Genomic DNA, 26,840 nt, shown 5'->3' with positions numbered 1-26,840 from the left:
TAATTCTGTTTCACATATGTGCATGAAGTACTTTGATCATATACAACTCCATTTCACTCTTTTCACACTCCTCCCACACACTTGTGCCCACACCTAAATAGTCTCTCCTTCTTCCCATAATGAATGGCAGTTATATCAGTCTTTCTTTCTTTCTTTTACATCTAGGTCTGGATATGAGAGAGAACATGCAATATTTCTCTTTCTCTGTCTGGATCATTTCAGTCAACATGATGACTTCTGTTTCCATCCATTTTCCTGCAAAAATATAATTTCTGAATAATACTCCAATGTGTATATCTGCCACATTTCTTTATCCATTCCTCAGTTGATGGACACCAACATTCCATATATGGCTATAAACATGGGTGTGCAGGTATCTCTACTATAGGCTGATTTACATGACCAAGAGTGATTAAGAGGATCACATATTAATTCTACTTTTAGATTTCTGAGGACTCGACACAGTGAGTTCCATAGTGGCTACAGTAATTTACCTTCTCACCCAAGTGTATAAGAGATTGTTTCTTCCTGAAAGGAAAATGGATATTTTGGAGTATTTTTCTTGATGATGGCCATTCTGATGTTGCATAGTTGTTCATGTATTTATTATTTATACTTCTTCTGAAAACGGCTTGTTAAATTCATCTGCGTAATTAGGTTATTAGTATTTTTGGTGTTAACTTTTGCACTCCTTCTATGTCTTGAATCTTAAGCTTTCTCTGAGGAGCTAGAAGAGGTTTTCTTCCATTCTATGGGTTATCCATCAGTTTCCTTTTCTATCTTGAAGTATTTGAATTTGATATGATCCCATCATCAATTCTGGCCTTTTTTTTTTACCTGAGCAATTGGAGTCCTGTTCAAACAGGCATTGCTTGTGCCTTTAACTTCTAGGTTTTTCTCTGTGTGTCCTCCTAGCTGTTTCAAAGTTTGGGGTCTTATATTTAGGCCTATAATCCATTTTGAATTATTTTTTGTGCAGGATATAAGAGATAGTGACATGATAGGAAATGTACTCATTACCTTACTCATGTAACTGTAACCTCTCTGTACAGTATTTTTACAATAAAAAACATAAAAAAGAGATAGTGACATAGCTTCAGTCTTCTATAAGTGGATATACAGAATTCCCAACACCATTTGTTGAAGATTGTCTTTTTTCCAATATATGCCTTTTGCTCCTTGTTGGAAGTCAGATGGCTATAGCTGTGTAGGTTTTGTGAATTTCTACTCTACTCCATTGGTCTATGAATCTCTCTTTATGCCAATACCATGCTGTTTGCCACTATGGATCTGAAGTATTTTGATAGCACTAGCATTGCTCATTTTGCTCAGTATTGGTCTATCTAACTGTGGTCTTTTATGCTTCCATATAACTTTTAGGATTGATTTTTCCATTTGTGTGAAAAAAATGACGTTGGAGTTTTTAATGGAACTTACATTGCCTTGGTAAATTTCTTTCAGAAGTTTAAGTGTTTTTCCCAGCATGAATTCTGCCAATTCATGAACATGGGAAGTCTTTCTATCTTCTGGCATCTTCTTCAAGGTTTTATAATTTTCAACATAGAGCTCTTTCACTCTCTTTGTTAGGTTTATGGAAATGGTTCTGCCTGAAACAGAAGTGCATCATCACACTGTAATATGGTTTTCATGAGGAAATATTTCCAAGAGGACACTGGATTAGGGACAAGGAAATACCAGAATACATCCATCTAAGCCCCAAATTATAAAGCTTATAACATACATACAGCTAAAAACATACAACTATCAGATGGAGTCCATCCCAGTTCCCATATGCCACAGAGCCACGTCACAGCATTTACTGCCTCCCCTCCATGACTATTCCAAGCACCTCCACACTTTGCTCTGTGCCCTGAGACAAATCACTCCCTGCCTCTGAGTCTCATTTCTCATCTTCCAAAGAAAAGAAGCATGAACTAAGGGTCCTGTATAATCTGTTATAATCTATTCTTCTACTCCATGGAATTTCATTATCTCCTAGTAACCATATTTGCTCTTCATACTTTAATTCTTGGGGAGTCTGGGGACTCTTGAGTTTTTTAAATACCATGTCCAAATGCTAAGAGGAACTCTTTGGGCACATAGTCCTGGTGACTCATGGACTACGGTTGAAGACCTACTGTTTGCTGAATGGACCTTCAGAATGGCCTAGAGACAAGGGGGAATTTTGTCTTTCAGGAGATTCTAGCAACATCTATAGACATTTTGGGCTGCCACAACTTGGGGTGAAGGGTTTCTCAAAAATCAGTAGAAGTCAATAATGTTGTTAAACATTAGATGTGTGGGACAGCCACCAACAACCAAGAACTATTAGGCCCTGAGGTTAAAAAACCACTGTGGATTCACAGCTAGCTCCCAACACCCTAGAGGTGTCACAGTGGTAATATTTATATCACAGAAATTGGCACACTCTGTAAATCTAGGCAACTTAATTCTGAGAAGGTAATTGTGAAATGTTGGTCAATTCTCATCGCTGTGTGGACATACATAGGAATTCTAACACCTGATGTAACCAAATTCCAAAGTGCTTTCAGCAAAGGTCATGCTGGAAGAGATGATTTTACTAATGGTTGAAAAGCCTGACCTTATAATATTCTATGGCAAAGATGAAGGAACATGGTTTGAAGGATACCATGGACAGAGATTTGAAGACTCTCATGGCTTGTTTTGTTTGCATTTTTTTTTAATATAGCCTGCCTCCTCCTAAAAATAATTTAAGGGAGAGAGCAAATGAAGGGGTAACATTGTCCAAAAAGACATGTACTCTTTACCTGGTTTATATAAACTTTAACCCCTCTGTACATCACTTGTATCATAACAATTTTAAAGTTTTTTAAAGAAACTTAAATGTAAGAGGACAATGAGAAAACAAAAGTCTTGTTTATTAAATAAATAAGTTTATGGAATAAAGAAGTTGATATATCTAATTTGGGAACTTCGACATGTAAAAATAAAAATCAACACCTAGCATGTGTAAAACCTAAGGTCAGTGTTCTGTACCTGGCCTGACCAGCTGTGCGATGCTTTTCCTGGTGGGGCCTGGAGGCCAGCAAAGCTAACTGTACGCAGATGAGGAAATGATGGCTCTCCTCTGGCCTTCCAGGGCTCTGTACCAAAAACGGATGGCCTACACAAACTCAAGGCACATTGAGGCTTACCTCCTTTCCCAATTTTTCTCTTGATGGCTCTCTTGATATTTCCCTGTGGTTGTTATGGCAAAATCTGGCACTGGAATTGCTCTGGAAACAAATATGAAATATGGAACTGTTTGTGGAGAGAAGTTCAAGACCCTATGCACACTTAGTTTGGGTTATAAATACTCATAGTAAAACAAAGCATTGACTCATGAAACCCAAAACAAACAGAAGAATGTTTTAATCCCCATTCAAAGACTCTTTCTTTGTTGCAGAGGTGACCAGCGAGACAGCTATTTGTTCTTATAAACAAGGTCACCACAATGAACTAATAGTGGAGTGCTGACCAATGGGATACTGATCACCTTGTGCCAAGATACACTCTGCCTTCAGTATGTTTGATTTCTGGAGCTCAAAGTGCTAACTCCACCCAGAAGAAATTTTCCCATTGCAAGAGTTGGTTGTTTTGTCCAACCTCACTAAAGAGAAGCCAGGACTACAGCCGGTTACACTCCGACACCAACAGGCTGGAAAAGCTTACAAGCACATGGAGGCCTCTGACACACCTCGGACTCACATGTACCAGTCATCTCTTTGGTTTGGTCCAGCTTTTTCTAAGACCTCTACATCTGACAGCTCTACCTTCCATTGAGCTCAGTCGCATCCAACTAGAATATTTCAATATTGTAGTATTCCTTTTCAGCTTTCCCATCTCCCTCCAAGATGGCCCCTGGGGAAGAGTTGACCTCATGATGGCTGGAAAGAGCAGGAAGGGCCTTGCTCCAACTATTCATATATGCAGAGGTCCTTGTACCATTCTCCAGCTCCTCTAGTTTTCACCCACCCTAGAAGTTCAGTTGACTGGCCAACATATGCTGGGTGTTATCTTGGCATAGCCAGGGCTTGGCTAACTCAACTCCCTTAAGAATTACTGTTCTCCTGGTATCTTACCCTGTTCCCCATTTAGTATCCATCTTGGGCAGTTCCAATCTGGCAACCCCTATGTAATCTCATCAGCCAGCACTGCTCATGATACAGCACACTTGCTTTAGGAGCTTGAGTGTAACTTCTAGATCTTTCTTCTAGCAGGGCTAGCAGCCTCTACACTAAAGATGGTTTATTGCATAAGCTACTTGTCATCCTGAATCTACAAGTGATCCCCTGCGAGACATACCCCTTGGAAACTGTCTGCACCCACCAGACAATAAACACCTCAATGGTAAACAAAAATATTATTTACCTAGTTATTATTACATAATCATACAATTAGAACTAATGGAATTAATAAAGATCATTATTATCCTCTGAACACATTAATGTGGATTCTAGTACTCGTGGATACTCAATACATTTCCAGCTGAGTCCCTAATCTGATTCGACTGTTTTCATTTCAAAACTGTAAACCTAACTCTGCAATCTAGATAGACTGGAAGAAGGAATATGGGAACCTCAAAGAGCTGCAGAGAAAGCACAGCCAACTGGCTATTGCAAGCAGATGGGGTAGAGAGGTGCTCTTCATTCACTTGAATGGTCTAGTGGTTAGGATAAAATACAAGCCAAGAATTAAAGTTGTCCACAACCAAGAATTCAGATATTGCTGGTCTTGTCATCCCTAGACCCAGACCGCTAATTGGCTTCCACAGAGTTTGAGCCTTCTTTCACCTTCCAAAGACATTCTTGTCATGCAGTCACTGAGTCTTGGCAGTGCAGAGGACACACTGAACCATTTGGGTTCAGTCTAGCAATGGCCATGAACAAGATGCCGGGACCTCTGTTCTTCAGGTTGAAGTACTCGTCGCCAAATGCTCCCCATACATAGACTTGCCACAGGGGCCATTAAGAGAAGTCACCACCTGAACACACAAATTCTGGAAGGAGCCCTTCGAAATGTTTTCTCTCTAATGCTCAGACACTGGAAATTTCCACTGTCTTTTTGTTGTTGTTGTTGTTGTTGTTATTGTTGTTGGTGGTGGTCATGAGGCTTGAACTCTGGGCCTGGGAGCTATCCCTCAGCTCTTCAGCTCAAGACAAGTGCCCAGTTGAGCCACAGCACCACTTCCAGTTTTCTGAGTAGTTTATTGGAGATAAGAATCTCACAGAGGGGCTGGGGGTTTAGCCCAGCGGAAGGGCACCCGCCCGATGTACGCAGGGCCCTGGGTTCGGTCCTCAGCCCTGGGGAAAAAAAAAAAAGAATCTCACAGAATTTCCTACCCAGGCTGGCTTTGAGCTACAATCCTCAGATCTCAGCCTCCTGAGTAGATAGGATGACCAGGCGTGAGCCACCAGCACCTGGCTTCCACTGTTTTTGAAACTTTGCCTGAAAGCAGATGAAAAGCAGTTAGCCTAAAGGCTCACCATCAATGCTGGTACTGAAGAATACAGGGGGCAGGCAGCTCCAGGGGACAGGGGATCTGCAAAGCTAGTCCATGATTTTCAGTCTAGAGTCCCATAAGGGTGGGGCCAGTGTTTAACTTGCTAATCATTGTATCTATGCAATGATAGGTGCACTGGGTGCCAGTGGCTCACGCCTGTGATCCGAGCTACTCAGGAGCTGAGATCTGAGGATCAAAGTTCAAAGCCAGCCTGGGCAGAAAGACCGTGAGACTCTTATCTCCAATAAACCACCAGAAAACTGGAAGTGGCGCTGTGGCTCAAGTGGTAGAGCACTATCCTTGAGCTGAAGAGCTGAGGGACAGCGCCCAGGCCCAGAGTTCAAGCCCCACGATGGACAAAAAATAGGTGTAAAAAAGGGCAGTAGAGCACCTATCTAGCAAGCATAAGGCCCTGAATTTAAATCCCAGTGGAGAAAGAAGAAAGAAGAGAAGGAGGAAGGGGAAGTGGAGGAAGAAGGGGAAGAAGATGAGGAAGAAGGGAGGAGGAAGGCAAGAAAAAGAAAGAAAGAAAGAAAGAAAGAAAGAAAGAAAGAAAGAAAGAAAGAAAGAAAGAAAGAAAGAAAGAAAGAAAGAGAAAAAGAAAGAAAAAGAAAAAGAAAGAAAGAAAGGAGAGAGAGAGAGAGAGAAAGAAAGAAAGAAAGAAAGAGAGAGAGGGACAGAGGGAGGGAGAGGAGGGAGGGAAGAAAGAGTAGGTAAGTCGAAACCTTGAAGGGAATAAGGCAATATCCAGGGCCCATGCAGTAGGAAGAAGTTAAGTAGCAGCAGAGGAGAAGCTTTGAAGCATAGCACGTCTTGTGAGGTAGAAGCATTGGAGTGTCCCAGAAAGATAAAAGGTGCCAGGGTGTGTCCCATAATGGTGGAACTCATTCCTATTCTTCAAGACACTTAAAATCCATCTTCCTTTCTGCAACTATCTCCAGACAATTGTAATGTTTAGAGAATCATATGGTACTTTTAGGGGTTAACTTGAGTGGGCAAAGAATAACCGCATAGTTGGCACAGCATTGCTTCTGATATATCTATGAGAGTTGGGCCAGGTAAGGATGATCACTCTCATCTAATGTAGGTGGGTAACATCCAGTGGGCACAAAGAAGGTCCAAGTAGAACACAAAGGTAGAAGAAAGGTAAAATTCTCTCTCTTGAGGAGCTGGGAGACACCTCTTCTCCTGCCCTCTGATACCAGAATTCCAACTTTTCAGGCCTTTGAACTTGAGTTAAGAGTTTCACCATTGGCTCCCCTTTTTCCTCAGTCCTTTGAACTTGGCCTGAACACCACCGTTGGCTTCCCTGGTTCTCTTGCTTGCAGATTCCATCCCACAGGATTTCAAACTCTAAAATCTCATGAGCCAATTCTCATGATAAATCCCCTTAGCTGTCTATCATCTGCCTCCCCATCTCCTATTATTTTGGACTAATTACTAAAAGAAAAAACGTGAATGAAAACAATATTGCTCAGTAGCTTTCCTGACACAACAGACGTAATTAGAATTTATATGAGAATATTTATTTATAAAGTTTCTTTTTTCCCAAGTACTGAAGTTTGAACCAGGAGCTTGCGCTTCCTCAGTAGGCACTGTTCTACTTAAACCCTCTACCTGGTTTCCACCATTCTAGTAGAGGACTTTTGACTGGTATGTCACCACACTGCTCAGACTTAGTAAGGAATGTCATTACCAGTGTTAAAAGGCTTACCTTTCCCAAGGAACAGAGGGTGCACACAAGGGTAGATGTGGGCTGTTCAGCTCAGAGATCTTCCATCTGACTCCTCAGGAGATTCTGGACCAATAAGTACAAGCATTGCTACATACATGCTTCAGGACTCTTACAGAACTTCAGGTAATCATAGCTAGAGAAGAAGAGAGGCTGAAGAGCTGCTACTGCTGACTTCTATCCATTCCCAAAATTTGGGATGAATCCAGCAAGGTTTTCAGGCAGAGAGCTGGGGTGCAGGTCTTCTCTCTTCTACTGGAACTGCCCAATGGGGGGTGTCCATCAAACCTGGAAGAAGCCAGAAGTCTCTTTCCACAGTCCTACTCCAAGTTTTCTGGTAACCAGGTGCCCACCGCTACTAACTGGCCTTTCATTTCACGAGCAGTATGTTTGAGTTCCATATCTTCCTGTATAGAAATGCTAACAAGGACTCATCTCCAAAAATATAGGCACCTGTGAAGGTGGGCCCTGGAAAGAGAGAACAGAGGAGCCCAGAAACAGGGAGGGCCCTGGTCTCCTCTGGCTGTACCCTTTGCATGGGTCTAAGGGTGGGGGAGACACAGAATATGCCCACTTGGCACATGCATCTCATCTTCTAGATCATGCCTTGTGCATCAGAGCTGTGGGGTTCTCTGTCCACCTGGTCTCAAGATGACTTCCGGAACCTTCCCCAGGTCTCTTTCTGTCCAGTGCAGACCCTTCTAAGCCCAAGAAGTCAACTCAAGTTGGCTGTTTGCAGGAAGACAGCTTGGATGTTCAAACTGAGGTATCCACATGAATACTTGCACTGACCCTCGAGACATGAGACAGATCCTAGGGTCTGAGCCATCACCCTTCTGCCTGGTTCTCTGGGAGTCTACCAACTCTGACTTTACAGTCTTCAACATAGGCACATTTGCCTTTAGCTGTTTATCAGCAACAGTTATAACTTACAAACATTTAGACATAATATATGACCCACAGCTTTCACACTTTCCACAAAAGTTATCGGAGGGTTTAGGGAAAGAAAAAATAAGGAAGAGATAGGAAGAGTGGATCAAAAGGGCCAAACTGTTTCTTAGCTATGTGGTGCTTACAACAGTGCTTTTCAACAGTCAGTCCTTTAATAGTTGTTGATGGAGAAAGGAAGGAAGAATGGAGGGAGGGAGGGATTTGTGTAAAACTTTTTATACTTTCAGAAGTCACCGAAACAGACGCCTCAATCACTCCACCCGCGTGTGCTTAGACAAGTTATTCAACACCTCCAATCCTCAGCAGTGAGGAAAAGAGGAAGCTATGCTTGTCACACAGCAAGAGCAAGTGATCATTAACAAAATCACGTTATTCTCCTCATAAGTACTGTTCATGATATGTGCCACCTTCAGGAACCTATTTACTTGGTAAGTCATATGCTGGACATGTTTGTTTCAGTCTCCGAAAGACAGAGAACTATTTCATGATCCCAAATTTAGCCCCAGCAACATTGCCAAAGGCCTCCTCCCACCACAGTACCTGCTGCTTGTGCCCTCCTGCACACTGTAGTCAGCAGCCTGACTGCCAAGTGCTGGCCCCAGCATGCCTGCCCATGAGGACACCTGCAACCCTCTAGAGCCTCCTTTGTCATTTGCCTGGCAGGATAGTCTTCAACCAGTGGCAGTGGGTAGAATACTCCAGCCCTCTCATTTCTAGGGAAAGAGAACTGTGAGGCGCATGTTCTGCTCTGGATCTCAGCTGGACCACTGTCGAGGTACCCTCGATGATACCTGGCTTGATGGGAAACGCTGTACTGCTACATGAATCGACACGGATGCGGCCATGCCTCAAAGGTCCATGTTTCTTGCAGGTGCTGTGTTCTGGGCCTTTCTACGCACTGGATATTCTACAACTGATCCCCACATACTTCTTCAACAACTTTTTCCACAAACATTCCCTGAGAAACATGAAGATTCTATAAAACCAAATCCAACAACAATGTCACCTCACAAACTAATAATATTCATTATCTCTGCTCTTTCCCACAATGGATGTCATGAGAATTCGAATCTGATGCTTCTACTCACATCCAAAGCCAGAAAACACCATAGGTTTGTTGTTGTTGTTGTTGTAAATTTTCTCAAATGTTTTGAGTGTGGTAACCATGACTACTCAAAGTGCATCCAACAGGGTATTTGCTCCCAAGTGCTTTTGTACTTGGCAGTGACCTCGAGACTTGACAAATATGTTGTCTCCATGTTTTTATTTATTATCTCGTAATCCTTTGGGTGGTGACACATTCTGAGATTATAACAAATATATTAAGATTCCAATATGAGTAGAATGTAACAAAAAAGATGACCTAGATCTCGGGTAGGTGAAAGCCAACCCAAACAGTGGCTCAAGTGGGCAGCTGTTTGCAGTTAGGTCTAATTAACAAGTTTTAAACACAGCATTGCTGGGGCCTCTTTGAAGTGAGCTGCTGCACGAAGGTTTTGCTTGAAAGGGGTTTCCTGATGGGAACCAGTCAAAATCCACAGCTGAACAGCTTAACTTCCTATTTTGACTTAAGTGCCATGTAGAGTTCACAATTTTAAATCACTTTCCTCAGTTTTGTGTATAAATATTTCCAACATCTGGGAAGGCATCTTTGCTGAGAAGGACATTTGTGAAACCAGGCAGGAGGAGGACAGGCAGCAGGGCTTTGCCTTCTGTTGAACTGCCAGTCTCTATGAAAAAGCAAATTATAAACACTTTCTGTAGTCACTAAAGCATAGAAAAGCATCGTCTACTCTGAAATTAAAGCTGCATTAGGGCAAGGATTTTTAGTTGATCATGACATCTCTGATGCCTAGGACCTAGACTGGGGTATAATGCATCAGTTGAATGAATGAATGAATTAATTAATTAATTGTAATTTACCAAATAAGTACACAATGCATGACTGAAGCAATAAAATGAACAAATTATATGCATATGCTTGGTAAAACCCAAGCCAAATTCCCTAACCCATGTAAGTATGAGTAACACAAAACATATCTACCCAGAGAAAAAGGAAAATTTATCTTTATTGTCCTATTTATTTTTCTAGAGTGCCTATCTGGGAATTATTTGATATTTAAAACTTAGCCTTGTCATGCAACTCTGAAAAAAGGTAGGGATGCCAGATGTGGCAGAATGCACCTAGCAGGTGCCTGACACACAACACATATTTGGGGAAAGAGCAAAAAAGTAAAAAAACAAAAAAAGAACAAAAAAAACTACATAATGCTTGTTTCCATAGTTCCTGGTCAGAAATATGACATCTCAGTATTCCGCTCCTGTGTATTTCCTAAGTCCTTATTAGTAAATAAATACTGGGCCTAGTCCACAGAGAGTTTTAGGAGAATCAAGGTCATCCTCTTCCAGTCCTCATCGCTGAAGTAGAAAAGCTAATGGTTTTGTTGCAAGTGAAACTAAATATCTAGAAAAGGCTTTGCAACCTGATAGGTTGCCAGTTACAGGGCAGATTCATTGCTCCCAACCCCAAAAACTTCCCTGGGCCTTGGTTTCCACCTAAGATTCTGCATATTGACTATCACTTTGTGATTCTAATTTAGGTGATAAACTACTACAAGACAGTGGGGTTGAAGAAAAGCATGCTGAAAGGTGACAAATCTTCATCTCTAGATGAAGGATGATTTAGTGGCATTCTGGGTATACTTCAGGGTAGCATTCTCTGAACAAGATTTTGGCTTGCTTTTATACTTACCTGACTAGGGTAGGTGGTTTTCCCAGGGTGAGGCATGTCCATTGCACTTGGAGTATGCTGATCCCTGCAATTTTCTCCAAATGTGGGATATTCCACTTCATAATGTGTGGTCATGGGGGTGGAGACTGTATTCACACTCTGCTCTGGGGAAGGGGAGAGACCTTAGCTTACTTTAATTCAAAAGAGAAAGCTGTAACATATTCTCTCTTTTCTGTGATAATAGGTCTCTGTTTCTGTCTCTGTCTGTGTCTATCTATATATCTGTCTTCTGTCTGTCTGTCTCTCTCTCTCTCACACACACATACACACACACACACACAATATGCAACAATCTGAGGGCTGTAGCTTCTCAAAAGCAAAAGGTTCTCTATAAAGAAAGGGTTTTTGAGCACAATTTGAGTAGGAAATTTTTCCTTAAAGGAAAGAGTTTACAGCTTGCAAAGTTTTGTAGAAATACAAAAGAAGATAACTAGAAAATGGAGGTTGGAAATATTGATGCTAAAGAAAATAGTAAGGGAGAGTAGCTCTGCAGGTGAAATCACCCATGGGACAAGGCCTCAGGATAGAAGGGAGGCCCTGAAGCAGTGCTGGTCTCTGCTGAAGTACTGAGATGACAAGTCCTGCCCCTGCTGATTTACAGACTTGTAATGTCTCTGTGCACACAATAGCAGGTTTCAGAGTCAATGGTGTACGCCTGGCAGACAACCTGGAAACCTGGAAAACCCAAGACAAATGGTCTGTTAACATTAAGGAACTTGGTGGTTTAAATCCTCAGTATATCACGCCAGCATGAAAGGATTTCTCTGTAAACAGAGAAGCAAGGACCACACTGCCTTATATCAAGGCCTTTTCAGCTTGTTTTAAAGGGGGCATTATTTTCCAGTGGGCATGTGGTTTCTCTACAATGTCTTTCTCTCTCTCTGTCTCTCTCTCTGTCTCTCTCTCTGTCTCTCTCTCTGTCTCTCTGTCTCTGTCTCTGTCTGTCTGTCTCTCTCTCTCTCTCTCTCTCTCTCTCTCTCTCACACACACACACACACACACACACACACACACACACACACCCTCTCTCATGTATAGAAATGGCAGGTTCTTAAGTAATAAACACCAAAGGCTTTTTATTACACTTAGGAAACAAAGCGGATATAGATGATCTGCAACTCATACAGTGCACACTGAGAGATTTCACTGTCTCAAGAAGCTGGCCTTTCCCTTCCCTCCAACTTCCTGCCCTGCAACCAGTAAGCTATTTGCTTTTGGATGTCTCTGAATTAACAAAGGTACTTGTATTTCTGTTGTTGTTGTTTACTTAGCATCAAATATATTTTTAAAATTCCAAGAGGGAAGTTTGTATAAGCATTTGACATCAAGTATATAACATATATTAGGTTCAAATCTAGTTCTGTTGACTCCTAACTATTAAAGCATCTTTATGACTACCATGGAATGAGTATGGGAGGATTGATCCAGTGGTCAGTACAACTGTTTTGTGCTGTGCTGACAGTCCTACACGAGTCCACTTTTCAAAATAATTGAAGTAATTAACATAATAAAGAGAAAAGGTTTATTTTGGCTCATCATTCTGGAGTTTCCAGGCCATGGTCTGTTGTACCTGTTACTTTGAGCCTGTGGAGAGAGTATGTTATGGTGAGAACACATGATAGAGTAAAACCCATGTCTAGAAACCAGGGAAAAGGAGAGAATGAGTCCTGGGTTCTAGGATCCTCTTCTGCAGGATTCTCTCAATGACCTAGGATCATCCTCCAGGCCTCACAGCCTGAAGGTTCAACAACCTCCCAATAGCACAACCCTAGGGAACAAGCCTTTAATACACGGGCCTTTGGGACATAGAAGATATACACCACAGCATTTCACCCCTGGCTCCCAAAGGTTCATACCCATCTCACTATGTAAAATACATCTAGTCTATTCTCAAGAGTCCTCAAAGATTTAACTACTCCAGCATTGTCCAAAATCTCCCCTGAGATTCAAGGCCAACTCATTTGTCAACCTCACCAGGAAAAAAAAAAAGGAGGACAGATAGAGGAAACAAAGAAAACTTACATATTTCTAATACACCATGGAAGGACAGGCACAGGGTACACATTCCTATCCCAAAAGGAAGGGACAGGAAAGTAGGAAGGAGCAACTGGCCCAAAGCAACACTGAAGCCCAACAGGGAATCTATTGAATCCTGACTCTGTATTCCAGCATATGGGACACATTGCAGCAGGAGGTGACTTCTCAAGGTCTTGGTTAGCCTCATCCCTGCAGTTTTGTTGCTTACAGCTCATATGGCCTCTCTTGGGTGGGTGCCTTAAGGTCCCTTGATGGGTGTTGAATATCATTAGCACTACTGCTCTCCTGAGCTCTCTACTGCAACTTTGGCCTTGTGACCATAACTTCATGCATTGCCAATCAAGTACTACCTGCAGGGACCCTGCCACAAGCTACCTGCTCTCACAGGACTTCTTTGAAATCTCAGTGGAAGCCTCCATGACCTCATAACTCGTGCAACCTTTCGTGCCTGCACTATATGAATGACATCAAGGTGTGGTGCTAGCATGAGCCATACCCAGGCTCCGCCTGACCTACGTCTACAGCATGCCCTGTGTGTCTGGGGACTGACCAAGGGAAACATCCTTAAGTGGTCCTGGGAGGACAGGGCTGTTTTTGAAACCAATTCTTGCCTGGAAAGTCTCCCACACAGGCTTGCATTTCTACATCTCTGAGTCTGTGACAGAGGTCCCCTCCTCAAAAAAAAAAAAAAACCATACTGTGTCTTTCTCACTACTGCGAATTCAGCCAGGAAAAGTGGGTAGGCTGGGATGCAGAATATTCATTATCTCCTTACTCAAGGGCTCAGGATTGCATGGAAAAGAGAAAAAGAAAGTTCCCCCACCAACAGTGAAATGCTTGCTCAGGTCATCCTCATTCATATCACCTGCACTCACAGCGGATTGTCCAGATCTTGTCACGTGGCCAAACCATGTGTTGTTGGGTAACTACAACAACAGGAGACTAATAAGTGAAGCCCTTCTCTGTGCCTAGAAGTTAACGCTGTGCCTTATGTTCCTGAAAGAATCTGGAGCAGGCTTTTCCATGTGCTCATAACGTACAATGTGATTTTAATTCGCCAAAAAATAAGGACTTTCAACATTCACTAAATTCATGCTAAGTGTAGCAAGACTTTCTAATACCTTCACACACAGAAATGAAGTTCCATCTCCACTAGAGGAATGGAGTTTGGGCATCTAAGCAATGTGGCCACGTGGGAGTTTCAACTGCCTGTAAGCTGGTGTTTCTAGCATAGATAGCAGTGGGTCTGATCACAATTGGTAATATAGCCCAACAAGGCTTAGTGACAAGTCTGTGTCTGGTCTTGGTCAAACTGTTTGGACAGCCATCCTTGAAGGTGTTTAAAAAACCAAAAAGGAAGTTTTCTAACAATTTTTTTCAGTTCAGTAGGCCATCATTCACCTATTAGAATGGATTAGACTAAAAAGACTGACAAGAACTCTTGTGCATTGCTAGTGAAAGTGTTGACTGGCGAATCCCTTCAGAAAACTGGTGTCCGAATGTAATTCTACTCCTGGGTATATATTTAAGACAAATCAATGCATATGTCCACACACACAAAAAAGAATTATTCAAGAATGTTCATGGTAACATTAGTCATACCAGTTCAGATTTGTACCATGTGTTTCTTTGCTCTGAGAGGAGTGACTTCTCAGGGCATAGTCTTCTCATGTGGAATCCAGGAGCACAAGGCAGCTTAGGAAACTTGCCCTGCCTGCTGAAGTCTCATGCAGAACTGACACACAATTGCTTCTGTCCTCTTTCTATTGGCCAATGCAAGACACATGGCAAAGCATTTGCTGAATATTTACTATAGGCCTGACTTCTCATGCATTCTAATCTTCATAACAATACAGTAAGGTGGCCACAATGACTATCCCCTTTATTGTAAACAGTCTCTCAAAGATGACAAGACCAGTGAATGCCTAGGATTTGAATGTAGAGAATGTAATTCTGATGCCTCTCACACTGAATCAGGAGATAGAAAAGCCCAGAGTGTGCCTTCATTTCACAGTGCAGCCAGTGCCAATATCTGTGAACCCGGGGCTTACACAAGTAACTTAACTAGCCTCCAATTTCTTCTTGTATAAAATGACAGTTCAGTTAGATTGATCTTTAATCTCATTTCCAGGTATAAATTTAATATCAAGACTCTGGGAACTTGGTGGCACATTTAGCACACACCTGACAACAGCTGCAGGTGAACTCTGTGTGATCTGACTTCAGCATGAGCAGCCATATTCTTGAAGGGACTCATGAAATGGTGAAATACTTCTATAGAGAATAGATAGCAATTTAATTTCTGCTTTCAAATACTGAGACTTGCTTTCTGGATAATCCTAGAAACTCTAGAATAAAGCAAATCATTGTAAAAAAAAATTCCTCTGTTAATGCAAGCTTTTTCTTCAGTTTGTGGCTGTACATTACAGTTCCCATGGAAGCATTATTACTGTTGCTAGCATCTGAGTTTTACCCTCTGCATGCTGTACCTTCACCATGGGAAAGTGTAGAGTGAGTTGATGACTGGGAGAGCTGTCTCTAGGTATTCACAGACAAATCCATTCCCCAAAGAGCAAGATCAAGTGCTGAAATTAGCTCGCATCTATTGTGAACTTGAAATAACTTTCTAACATTTTCTGAGGATTTTTAATAAATATACTTCTCTAATCTCCTCAGATGGATTTACAGACTTAGAAAAAAAGATGACTTGTACTTGTTTGCTTCTCTCTGATCTCTTATGAGTACTGTTTTTGTAATGGGTGGATGGACAAATGAATGAATGGGTGTGGATTAGACGTATATGAATAAAGGTGCAGACAGGCAGATGGATGTGCAAATGAATGGATAGACAAGTAGGTTAACATATACAGGCAAATACACATACACACATACATTTATTTTAAATATCTTGAAGTAAATTATAATGTGAAGAATATTTTAAACTCCAATACACTTGACCTCTAATGTGTATGTAGGGGAGGGGTTCTAGATTTTGAATTTTAATTTTCTGTGAATGAGAAAGGTACCTCTAGTATGGGACTTTTTGATGCCGAGATTCCTTGGGACACTGACTATGAGGCATTTCATCATCGTATATATTTGGGAATGAAGCCATATGGAGACAACAGCCAGATTCCTCTCTTCCCCTACTTCCTTCTCAGGTTAGTGCTGGTTGATGTGCGGAGTCGGTCCTGATAAATATGAGGTTTCCATTCATAGTCTGACCTGAACGACTAACTTCAATGTTCTGCATCTGTGTGCCCATGAGGACAACTTGTAGAGCCCCTGGAGTATTCTCAGGGAATGAGGTCATCAGCTATTCCTCCAAGCTGTCAGACACATAACTTGTATAGGGAAGGAAAGTGTGGTGATATCATTAGTTGCTGCCCCATCTTCCTTGCTAGCAAAACCCTGACTGTCCAGGCTGCAAGAAACAAACTTTTACATCCATTACTTCATTTAGTCCTGCCAACAATGTGGGATGAGATCATGGAGTTACTCTCATCACTGATATTTTTATAAGTGCAGAAACCCAGATTAAGAACTAGTCTATGCAAAACATCAAAAGAACTAGAACCAGAACCAATTCAAGATTCTTTATCCACAAGTTGACAAACCATGGTCCATAAGCCAAATTCATGATTAGCAAACTATGAATAATTTCTGTATTCTTAAATAGCTGAAAAAGGCATTGAAAGAATAATATTTTGTGGCACATGGATATCATGTGAAATCCACATTTTAATGTCCATAAGTATGAGCCATGCTCATTTATTAACATATTCTCATGTTTGCACCAATGCCATGATTACAAGTTGGGTGGTTATGACCAACTAGATGGCTACAAAGCCCAAAATATCTACTTTCTGGTCTTTATATAAAAGGTCTGCAGCCCCCAGCTTTAGTCCTACTATGTCCACTCAGAAAGTCTCATTTCCATAGAGTGATTATGATAGCATAGTTTACATCCCAATATGGTGACCTGATGTTTAGTTTTCTGTTTTCTTTTTTTATCCTCTATGACCCACTGACAGAAGCATAATCTCCAGACTACGCAGATAGAAGCAGTCTTGACTGTTAATCAGTCTAGCTTGAATTCTTCCCTTAGTAAACACTAGAACACATCTGTTTCAAACAACATTTTGATGAAACTCAATGAGTTTTCTTTACAGAAAACTCTGACTTCCTATTCAGACCACACTGAAGTAGTGTTTTCGTCTCTGAGATTTGTCATCAGAGAAATGTAAATGAATCATGCTAAATCTGGTGCAAAACCTGGAAAAGAACTTCTACAGAGATTATGGGCTACCATATTATGCAAACCAAGATTATGAAAACCAAACAAAGCACAAAAAACAAATAAATCACTTCATTTCTTATTTGTTTTCTTGTTCTGATCTTTGTAACACAATATTTAGTGAATAAAGTATTTCACTGGATGAGAATATATATTAGGCATTTAATTCATGCTTTGTGCTCATTAAACATTAGTTCAAGATAGGCACAGTGGCTCATGCCTAGAATACTGCCTATCAGAAGACTGAGATTTGAGGATTGTGGTTCAAAGTCAGCCTGGGCAAGAAAGTTCATCAGACTGTTATCTCCAAGTAACCACCAGAAAGCTGGAAGTTGAGCTGAGGCTTGGGTAGTAAAGTACTAGCCTTAAGCAAAATAGTTAAGGGACAGTGCCCAGGCCCTAAGTTCAAGCTCCAGAACTGGCATGAAAAAAATTATTTCAAGTCTGGAGATGTAGCTTGGTGGTAGAACATTTGGTCTATACATATCCCAGCACTGAGAAGCAAACAGATAACTTAATTGAACCTGAAAGTGCATGAACCATGAGAAAAGTATTTTAAAATCACTTAATTGTTAATATAGGGGGAAAAAAGTGTCAGGTCCTGGTGACTCAAACCTGTAATCCTGGCTATTCAGGAGGCTGAGGTCTGAGGATCGAAGTTGGAAGCCAGCCCAAGCAGGCAAGCATATGAGACTCTTATTTCCAATTAACCAGCAGAAAGCCCAAAGTGGAGCTGTAGTTCAAGTGGTAGAGCACCAAACTTGAGTGAAAAAGCTAAGGGATAGCACCTAGGTCCTGAGTTCAAGCCCTAGGACTGGCACCCTGCACACAAATTCTCTCTCTCTTTCTCTCCCTCCCTCTCTCTCTCTCTCATACACACACACACACACACACACACACACACACACACACACACACACACATCATCATCATCATCATCATCATCATCATCATCATCTTTAGCATTTAGTCAGTAATCTACTGAACATGAATGGAGAATCAATGTTTTCACATTTTTGTGGCTATGGTTCACGGCATTTCATAGATTCCCCCAATCCTTCTTGAGAGACCCAATGCCAGCATTATTCCAGAGCAAGCTAACATGGCTCTGTCCCAATGTACAAATCGTTGCCATGTTGGAGAACAGAAATAGCCTGCTGGTCTTTAATAGTTTTAAATTGAAATTACCCTCACTCCACTATCATCATCACATTGTGAGCATGGATTCTCCAAGATACAGTTCTTTTTTTTTTTTTTAATTTCAGAACCTTAGTTCCCTAATGTCACCTAAAGAATCCAACATTTTGAGTTTATTGCATCCCCTGCTGTCTTGGCCCATGAGAATCACTACACTCGGACAGCTACGTGAAAGAGCAAAGAAATAAGCACAAAAAGCTGTGATAATTCCAGTGGCTTTCAAGCATCACACAAGAGGAAAAGTTGTTGAATCAAAAGAGAACAAATTTGGCCTGGAAGCATAGCTTTAAGAGGTCAGAGGGACTGGGAAGGTGGCTCAGTGGTAGAGCGCTAGCCTTGAGCTGAAGACCTTCTATGCTGAGAAAAGCATAAGGGCCTGAGTTCAAGTCTCAGTATCACAAAAAGAAAACTGGACAGACTCAGAAGTAAAATCTCCCAAAATGTACAAGTTAAAGGCTGAATCTAATAAGCCCCACTATCCAAATGAAAAGACATGGTACACTGTATACCTGTTTAAACAAAAATGGCTGAAAATGTTCTTTTTTTCCTACATAAAAGCTTTATTTTAATTATTGATCATCCTCTGAAGCAATTGATAAGAACCTGTAATTGTGTTACCAGGGAAGCAAAGGTTTCTCATGGAGTAAGAGAATCATTTATCACCAAAAATACCTTTTGCACTGGTTGAAAGGTGATGCGTGTGTGTATACTCTAGCCAAGTAATTGCATTAAGTTTTAATTATTTCAGTCTTTAAGATTACATTGTAAGCCTGGCGCTGGTGGCTCACGCCTGTAATCCTAGCTACTCAGGAGGCTGACATCTGAGGATCACGGTTCAAAGCCAGCCCGGGCAGGAGAGACCGTGGCGCTGTGGCTCAAGTGGTAGAGCTCTAGTCTTGAGCTGAAGAACTGAGGGACAGCGCCCAGGCCAGAGTTCAAGCCCCACGACCGACCAAAAAAAATTACATTTTGCACACCACACTAAATATAAGGTTAGACCAGAATGAGTAAAACACACAATGCAAGGTATGACTTTTTAGGGCATCTTCATCCCTTCTTTTCTTTCCTTCATTTTCTAGAAATCTATGTGACAGATATTAAGAAAGCAAAAAAAATGAAAGATGTGGGCCCTTTCAGAACATTGTAATACACTCACATCATATTCATGCAATCAAGTCACACTCAATGATTACAGTATTTACAAAAGATAAGAAGGCAAAGCAACGATGCCCGATAAACAATGGGGCACGGGAGCCCAAGTGCACGACTAGGAAGTAATCACCTGAACATATTTGCTCACTGCAGAAATGTTATTGATACTTTTGGAACCAGTGTACAAGATGTATCAATTATCCCTAATGATTTTGCATAACAACCACAAAATCTGAGGGGCACACAGCAAGCATTTATTGCTCATCTCTCCTGAGTGGCCAGTGAGGGGACCCTTGAGGAAACCCTTGATGGTTACTATACTGGCTTCCATGTCTGGGATGGCAGGAGGCGGTGGAAGAGGGAAGGGTCAGCTAGCTCTGCTTACTTTACTGTTCCATAGCCAGGCACCAGGCATGCTTTCATTGCAATACCAAAGGTTTGAAAAAGCAGGTAAGGCACAAAAGCCTCCTGGGTTTTGCCTCAACACTGGTATGCCCTCACTACCATGGCTTCTATCTGCCTAAAACACCAGTTCAGATTCATAGGATGGGAGAAGAGATACAAATCACTTCAGTGAGAATAACTGTAGTCATAAATCAAAAAATGCAGATAAAAAGGATGACGAATTAGGCTACATCATCTTATTTTACCACCAAACACTACCAGAACAGTCTCTAGCAACTTTCACCCAAGTTTAGCCTACTTTTTTTCCACAAGAATTAATTTCCACAGTTTAGATTACAAGAGAAATAAACTTATCCTCAGAACCCAGATAATTGCCACTCCTGGAGATACAGATGCTATCTCATTTTTTCCACATTTTTTTTTTTTGTCAGTCATGGGCCTGAACTCTGGGCCTGGGCGCTGTCCCTCAGCTCTTCAGCTCAAAGCTAGCACTCTACCACTTGAGCCACAGCACCACTTCTGGCTTTTTCTGCTTTATGTGGTGCTGAGGAATCGAACCCAGGGCCTCATGCACTGAGCCACCTTCCCAGCCACATTTTTCCATATTTTTTTAGGATCAATTATACAAGAGAGTTCACTTGGATATATCCATATGTACACACAATGTACTTTGACCAGACTCACCTCCATCACGCTTCCTCCCCCTCCCCCCTCCTCCTCCTGCACAAACCAGTGGCAACAACCACCATTGTTCTATTTTCACACGTGTACCTAAAGTATTTTGCCCATATTCACCCTCCTTCACCCTCTCAACTCACCCCCTCACACTCCTCCTACCACCTACTCCTTGGATAGGACTTGTTTGAAGTCTGTGTCCTTCTTTGTTTTTTCTTTAAGTGTATAAGCCTTGACAACGGTCAACACAGGGCACAGAAGGAGATGCCTCGCTGGCATTTGTTGGATAACGACATAACTATCCTTCTATATCATAGAAATGTTGTGAGTCGTAGCTACATATTAAGGTCTGCAGTTAGTCTCTTTGGGTGACTTTTAGAAAACATTTTATTAGCATATATTAGTTTTATTGTGGTATTTCCATACATGTAAGACTCCTGATCCAATTTGCTACTTCTATTACTCTTCCTTGTCCCTCCTCTCCACTTCTTAAAAGAATTTCAACAGGTTTTATTGTTCTGTTTTCATGTATGTCTATATTACACTTTAACCATATTCACCCTCCTTCAGCAGCTCTGCTTGCAGAATTCTCCACTTGCTTCTCCATTTCTCTGGTATCCCCACCCAGAACCTGTTTTACTTTTCTGGTATTATTTTAAAGAGGACTTCTCAACATGTCCCATTCTAATATATGCTCCTAAATTTGTATGTTTAAATTACCCATTATATTTACATCACATTCCTACTGCTCCATACTTTTAGCTTTTTAAAAAAATCTCCAAATTCCAAATCTCCAAATTCTCAAACTCTCACTTATTATTTTTCCAAGAGTGAAATCATTCTATAACTATGTTGTGCCCTCACCTCACGCTGAGTATGCTATGGACCGATGTCTCATTGGCTGGAGGATGATTTCTGAGAGAATAACAATGTCCTATTCCACAGAATTGCTCTGAGAAGTTTCATGCTGGATTCCTTAAAGAACAGTCTGCAAGTGCGCTTTGTGTAATATTAATTCTTCACATTTCTAGAATCAGTTTGCTCTCAGAGAACTCCGACTACTTCCCATATGGTCGGCCAGAGCCTCTCAGAGTGTAAATTATGCCCCAGGAGTAAGTTAATTGCTTAGAGGGAGACATTAACTCTTTCAGGTCACTAGGGTTCCACTTACAGCAGTGTGAGAAGGCAGTAATTTACCAAATAGTACCCCAGTGGCCAGAGAGAATATGTGCAATATAAATTATTCCCAGGAAGTAATTTACGAACTTAGAAAATCTGGTTCGCTATTTCATCTCTTCACATCGTGTCCCTAAGAGGAACACAAGGAGCAAGATGAGAAAAATAGGTATAAAAATAGGTGAGGCTGAGAATGCCAGGTGTTTCCCAAAGGAGCTATCCAGGCAGAACTCCCACCCAGGTTGCCCGCGCGTCTTCCCAGTGAATGCTTCAGATGTGCTGCTCTCAACTTGAAGTTTTTGCTAAAGGACTGGGACTAGTTATGAAGTGAGTGAAGGTGTTCCTGCCCTGGACTGAATTCAGTGAGGAATGATGAGCTTGAAGCTTTCAAGGAACGATTAGCATTTACTCGTTACTTCTATTAAGCCCACTAGTATTGATAAGGATTCATTAGTTGATTAATTCATTTTCCCACATTGAAGAAAACTAGAGAAACCTGTGTAAAGAAGGCTCTGGAAAGGGGTGTCAGAGTAGAGAGGCTGTCTTATTGTTCTGATGCCCTAGCTGGAAATGACCCAAAAGTTTACTTATTTTAGGTTAAAAAAAACAGTCTACATTGCTTTTTACTTACTATGCAACTCATGCACGGCGAAGAGGTGCTTTGGATAACTTTGGCTGGAATATTCAGATACTGACTCCTTTTCTAACAGCCCATTATTCACAAAGTCAGTATTCTCTGACTACCACCTGCGAACTGCAATGCTTGAGGAACTCCCAAGCATTATGCAACAAGCATTAAATGCTCTGCAAAGGAACTAGGAAACAGGAGCAAATATAATGTCTCATATCTGTAATTAGGAGACTGAGGCAGGATGATCTCAAGATCTGGGCTCTCTCTGTGGCAGATCCTGTCTCAAAACAAAACAAAACAAACAGAACTAGAACAGTGTCTTGATTCCCCACTCAAGTTGCATTCTCACTTTCTCCTCCCCCCCCCACACATACACACACACACACACACACACACACACACACACACACACACACACACACACACACACCTGTGTTTTTGTGAAGGGTGACTAAAAGCCAATCCAAATATATAGCAGCCTTTGAAGGAGAAAAAATATGTTCAGTGCTCTGCTGTCCCTACGACCTTTGCTATGCTCCAGTGTACAGCAAGCAACTTCTTTTCAAAATCATGTTCCTTCCTCATTCAGCCTGGTATCAACCTCTGCTGTAAATGAAGATCCCAAATGATTTCTCAAAATTTTGACTCATTTTTCTGCCTCAACAAGATTATACTAAATCAAACTTTCAAAGGAAGATGATATAACACACTTCTATGTCTCTCCCTTTCTCTCTCTCTCTCTCTCTCTCTCTCTCTCTCTCTCTCTCTCTCTCTCTCTCTCTCTCTCACACACACACACACACACACACACACACACACACACACACACACACACACCACCTCCACCACCACCACCATTAAATCAATTTCATCCCACGCATGCTAGCTGCGTGTCATTTACTCAAAGACTGACCTTGAATAAGTCACTGAACCACTCTCTGCCTCCATTTCCTCTCCTGGTAAAATAAGGAGAGTAGCTTAGAAGTCTTTTGTCCCTCTGGGCACTCAAATCTCATAGTTTGATTAAATCATTTGCATAATAACAAAGTCCACTGTAAAATTCCAACCTGATCAAAGTTTTATTTCAAAGATTTTTATGAGAAACAGCATTAAATGGTTGCAAGAACAAAAAAAAATCAAGATTAATGGATCATTTGACAATTCTTATCAAAGAAACTACTACAAAATCATTGATACCTCTCCCTTGCCAAGGTCTGGATTAATTATGAAAAACACTTTGTTCTAAAGGATTTGTCTCATGTCATTATTTTGCAAAAAGGCCATTACAGTGCCTCTTTCTCCTTCCCTTTTCCCCCATCCTTGTCCCTTTTTAAAGTGGTCTGAAGGCAAATTTATCTTTTCTCCATAAGTAATGGTGTCATTGGTGAAAATGGCTGTTAAAGAGTGAGTGAGCAAGCATGGAACAAATCCCTGTCCAATAAAGCAATGACTTTGAAAAGGAAATTGCCCTGCTTAAGTGATGGGTTCCATTTCAGCTGTCGTGACCCAAGTCGTGAAGGAGTCCAGGGACTCGGGTCCTGCTTTCATAGGCCCAGCAGCTGCAAAGGCCCACAGAGACCCATACAGGACTCTAAGGCCACAAGGCTGACCCACTCACCCCTCGCTCTCGACAGGCTGCAGCTCTCTGGGGCCACAAATGCTGAGCAAGAAGGTATACACATTGCCTGCAAGTGCCCCCTTTGCCAGCCATTGGGCTGGCCTGGGAAATGCCTCCCATACTCCTCTCGTGTACCTACCCTAATCCTGGTCTACTTCAAGTTCCACAGCATTATCCAACCCTAAGGTTTGTTTGGGTTTTTTTTTTTTTTTGTCATCTATGTTTGTATTTTCTTCTCCTAGGGATTGTAAGATCCTACAGCACAGATCATATCTCTTTTTTATAATTTTATTTTCTTATAAAGATGCTGTACAAACCATACCTCTTACTTAGACATTTTTCAGCTAGAGATCTATGAGAGATGCCATTGAAGATAAATAGAATAGGACACAACAGAACTTCAAACTATTCTCCTCAAAGAAGAGGCAGGATGCCTAAACCACCTTATTCCCTCTGCCCTTCTAGGCAAGATTCACTACATGAAAGGTGAGACTTGGGATCAATTCCATAGGAATTCATAGCTGTCCTTGTCATTTTATCAGAAGATGCGCTACTATTAAAAGCTAAAGCAATGCTTTAAAAAATGGTTTGTTTTTGGACTTTGCTGAGAAGTAGCTTCAAATACAACCTATTTCTGTGACCTTCAGAAGATAGCATCACAGAGCTGTGCCCCTCCCAATATTTTCAGCTTCTTAAGGTGTGAGGGTTGAGATATGGGACCATCCCTTGTCTCCAGGACATCCAATGTATATTTCTTGCTTCCCTGCACATCAGGTGTTCATTGCAGAAGGAATTCGTTCTGCATTTATGTGCACGTATGCTTTTTCAAAAATCACAAATATTTGCTTTCTGTAATGGTTTTAGTCCAAGAATCTATCAAAGTACTCTCAGATTAGCAATTTCAAAAGGAATTCTGTAAGATGACTGCAACTATTGAAAAGAATAAAGCTTATGATGAAGTTAGGGAGCATTTAAAAACCACCCCTCCTGTTGGCACACAGTGTAATCAGCTACTTGGGAGTCAGAGGTAGGAGGATAAAGACCTGAGACCTACTTGAATGTAGCAGAAAACCCTACCTGAAACAAACAAGAAAGAAGAAAGGTTTGAGGGTATGACTTATGATAAAAGAGCTTACCTAGCAAGTGTGCAGGCCTGAGTTCAAATTCTAGTGCTGCCCTAAAACAATCACCTCCTAGGCTCCACCTCAGCAGAGATGCTGACTTAATTACCCTGGGGAGGCCCTAGATCAGGGTATTTTTGTCATCTCCCCAGGGTTTTACAAACCACATGAAGACAACACTCCAGCACATGAACACCTCATGTATTCATCAGAGCAGTTATAATTTTTATGCCACAACAGCCTCACCCATGCATATGACTCCCTCTCCTAGGTAGGCTTAGGGGGTCATATCTTATTTATCAGAGTCTTTTGTGGGCATAGGGCTTCTAAAACCAAAGTACCTGATTAACACAGCTCCTTGCTCAAAGAGCAGCTACTCTGAAGAGGTAGAAAGAAACCTTAGGAAATTCCCTTAGTAAAAGGGACCAGGCTTTATTCCCTGAGATGCCAACCACTTGGACACAAATGATGGCCCGGGAATCACATCTGAGCTAAGATCTGCCAGTCTAACAGGTGACCAGCCAGTCCAGCTCAAGTACTTGCTGAGTGCCCAGAGGGGCTGATTAGATCCTTTCACTAAAGGACTTTAAATGTGAGATCAACAGAGAACTGAGCAGTTGGTAGCAGGAGCCAAAGGACACCCGGAGGAAAACAAGGAGGGAGAGGAGCTGAATTACCCTGGCGGCTAAGCCTGTTGGTAGGGACCGGCAGATGCCTGCTGCTGAGGGGGCAGCAAGATAACCCAGCCCCAGAGTTGTATCCTGAATGACCTTCCAGTTCCTGAACTTCAATCCAGTTTTCGTGAGGCCTGGCTGCGCGGCCTTTCCGGAAGGCTTTTCGGAGCCACGTGGCTGAGTGGTGGAGATTCCGGTCAGTCTTCCTTCCACAGTAAACTTCCATCACTCCGGGTTAACTTGATGGTGTCTGATCCTTGTGGCCCCCAAAAGTCGGATCCTCCTAATTCTCAAGGTCGGGCACACAGCAAGTGCTAAATAAGGTCAGAAACTTAGGCAGCCTGGCCATCCCCAGTGAAAAAGCCTTATGAAGAAAATCACTCATAATAAAAACAGATTCCAGTCATCTTCAGAATCCCAAAACAGAGCTAAGTGGGATAAATACATCAAGTTTATTCTGTCCTTCCATTTCCATATCCGTCTACAGTGCTTCCATGCATATGCTAAAGGAAATGTCACATTCTGCAGATTGCAGACAGCATCCTGAGTTCAGGTAAGATATGTTTGGATGGCTTGGCTTTCACTTTGCTTGATCTTAAGTCACACTAATGTTAGTAAGAACAATTTTCCGCCTACACTAACTTCACTGACAAACCTCCAAAGTAGCTGATCTCTGACTTTTAAGAAATTTAATATGTGATCTCCACACACATGCCACCTTCCCCCCCCACCACCACCACCACACACATTGCCACACACACACATCTCCCCGTCTATTGTCTGTATCAGCTACTTAAAGAACACATACTCAACACAATGAGTCATAAAAGCAGCAGCACGGGGATGTGAACTGAACCCA

The 26,840-nt window shown here is 41.7% G+C and overlaps 1 protein-coding gene and 1 long non-coding RNA gene across 3 annotated transcripts in view; both read right to left on the bottom strand.

Annotated features, from left to right (window-relative positions):
- Egflam (EGF like, fibronectin type III and laminin G domains) overlaps positions 1 to 7,287 on the bottom strand; it is a 526,724-nt gene extending 519,437 nt beyond the window's left edge. The window contains exons 1-2 of the mRNA XM_070041065.1: positions 7,239 to 7,287; positions 3,177 to 3,257 (exon numbers count right to left, since the gene is read on the bottom strand). The gene's annotated coding sequence lies outside the window, so the exon portion shown is untranslated. The remainder of the gene's footprint in view (positions 1 to 3,176; positions 3,258 to 7,238) is intronic.
- A 2,122-nt stretch (positions 7,288 to 9,409) lies between these two features.
- LOC138840736 (uncharacterized) overlaps positions 9,410 to 26,840 on the bottom strand; it is a 23,056-nt gene continuing 5,625 nt past the window's right edge. Inside the window, exons 3-4 of one of the 2 annotated variants that reach the window (XR_011376212.1) lie at positions 10,960 to 11,102; positions 9,410 to 9,937 (exon numbers count right to left, since the gene is read on the bottom strand). This is a non-coding gene — a long non-coding RNA (uncharacterized lncRNA). The remainder of the gene's footprint in view (positions 9,938 to 10,959; positions 11,103 to 26,840) is intronic. The other variant, XR_011376213.1, reaches the window with a different exon arrangement.

The sequence above is a fragment of the Dipodomys merriami genome, unplaced genomic scaffold (genome assembly GCF_024711535.1).
Source record: "Dipodomys merriami isolate MVZ:Mamm:240054 unplaced genomic scaffold, mDipMer1.0.p SCAF_30, whole genome shotgun sequence".
In the NCBI taxonomy this organism is placed as follows: domain Eukaryota; kingdom Metazoa; phylum Chordata; class Mammalia; order Rodentia; family Heteromyidae; genus Dipodomys; species Dipodomys merriami.
The sequence above is the reverse complement of the archived record's forward strand: the minus strand, read 5'-3'. Positions and strand labels throughout refer to the sequence as shown.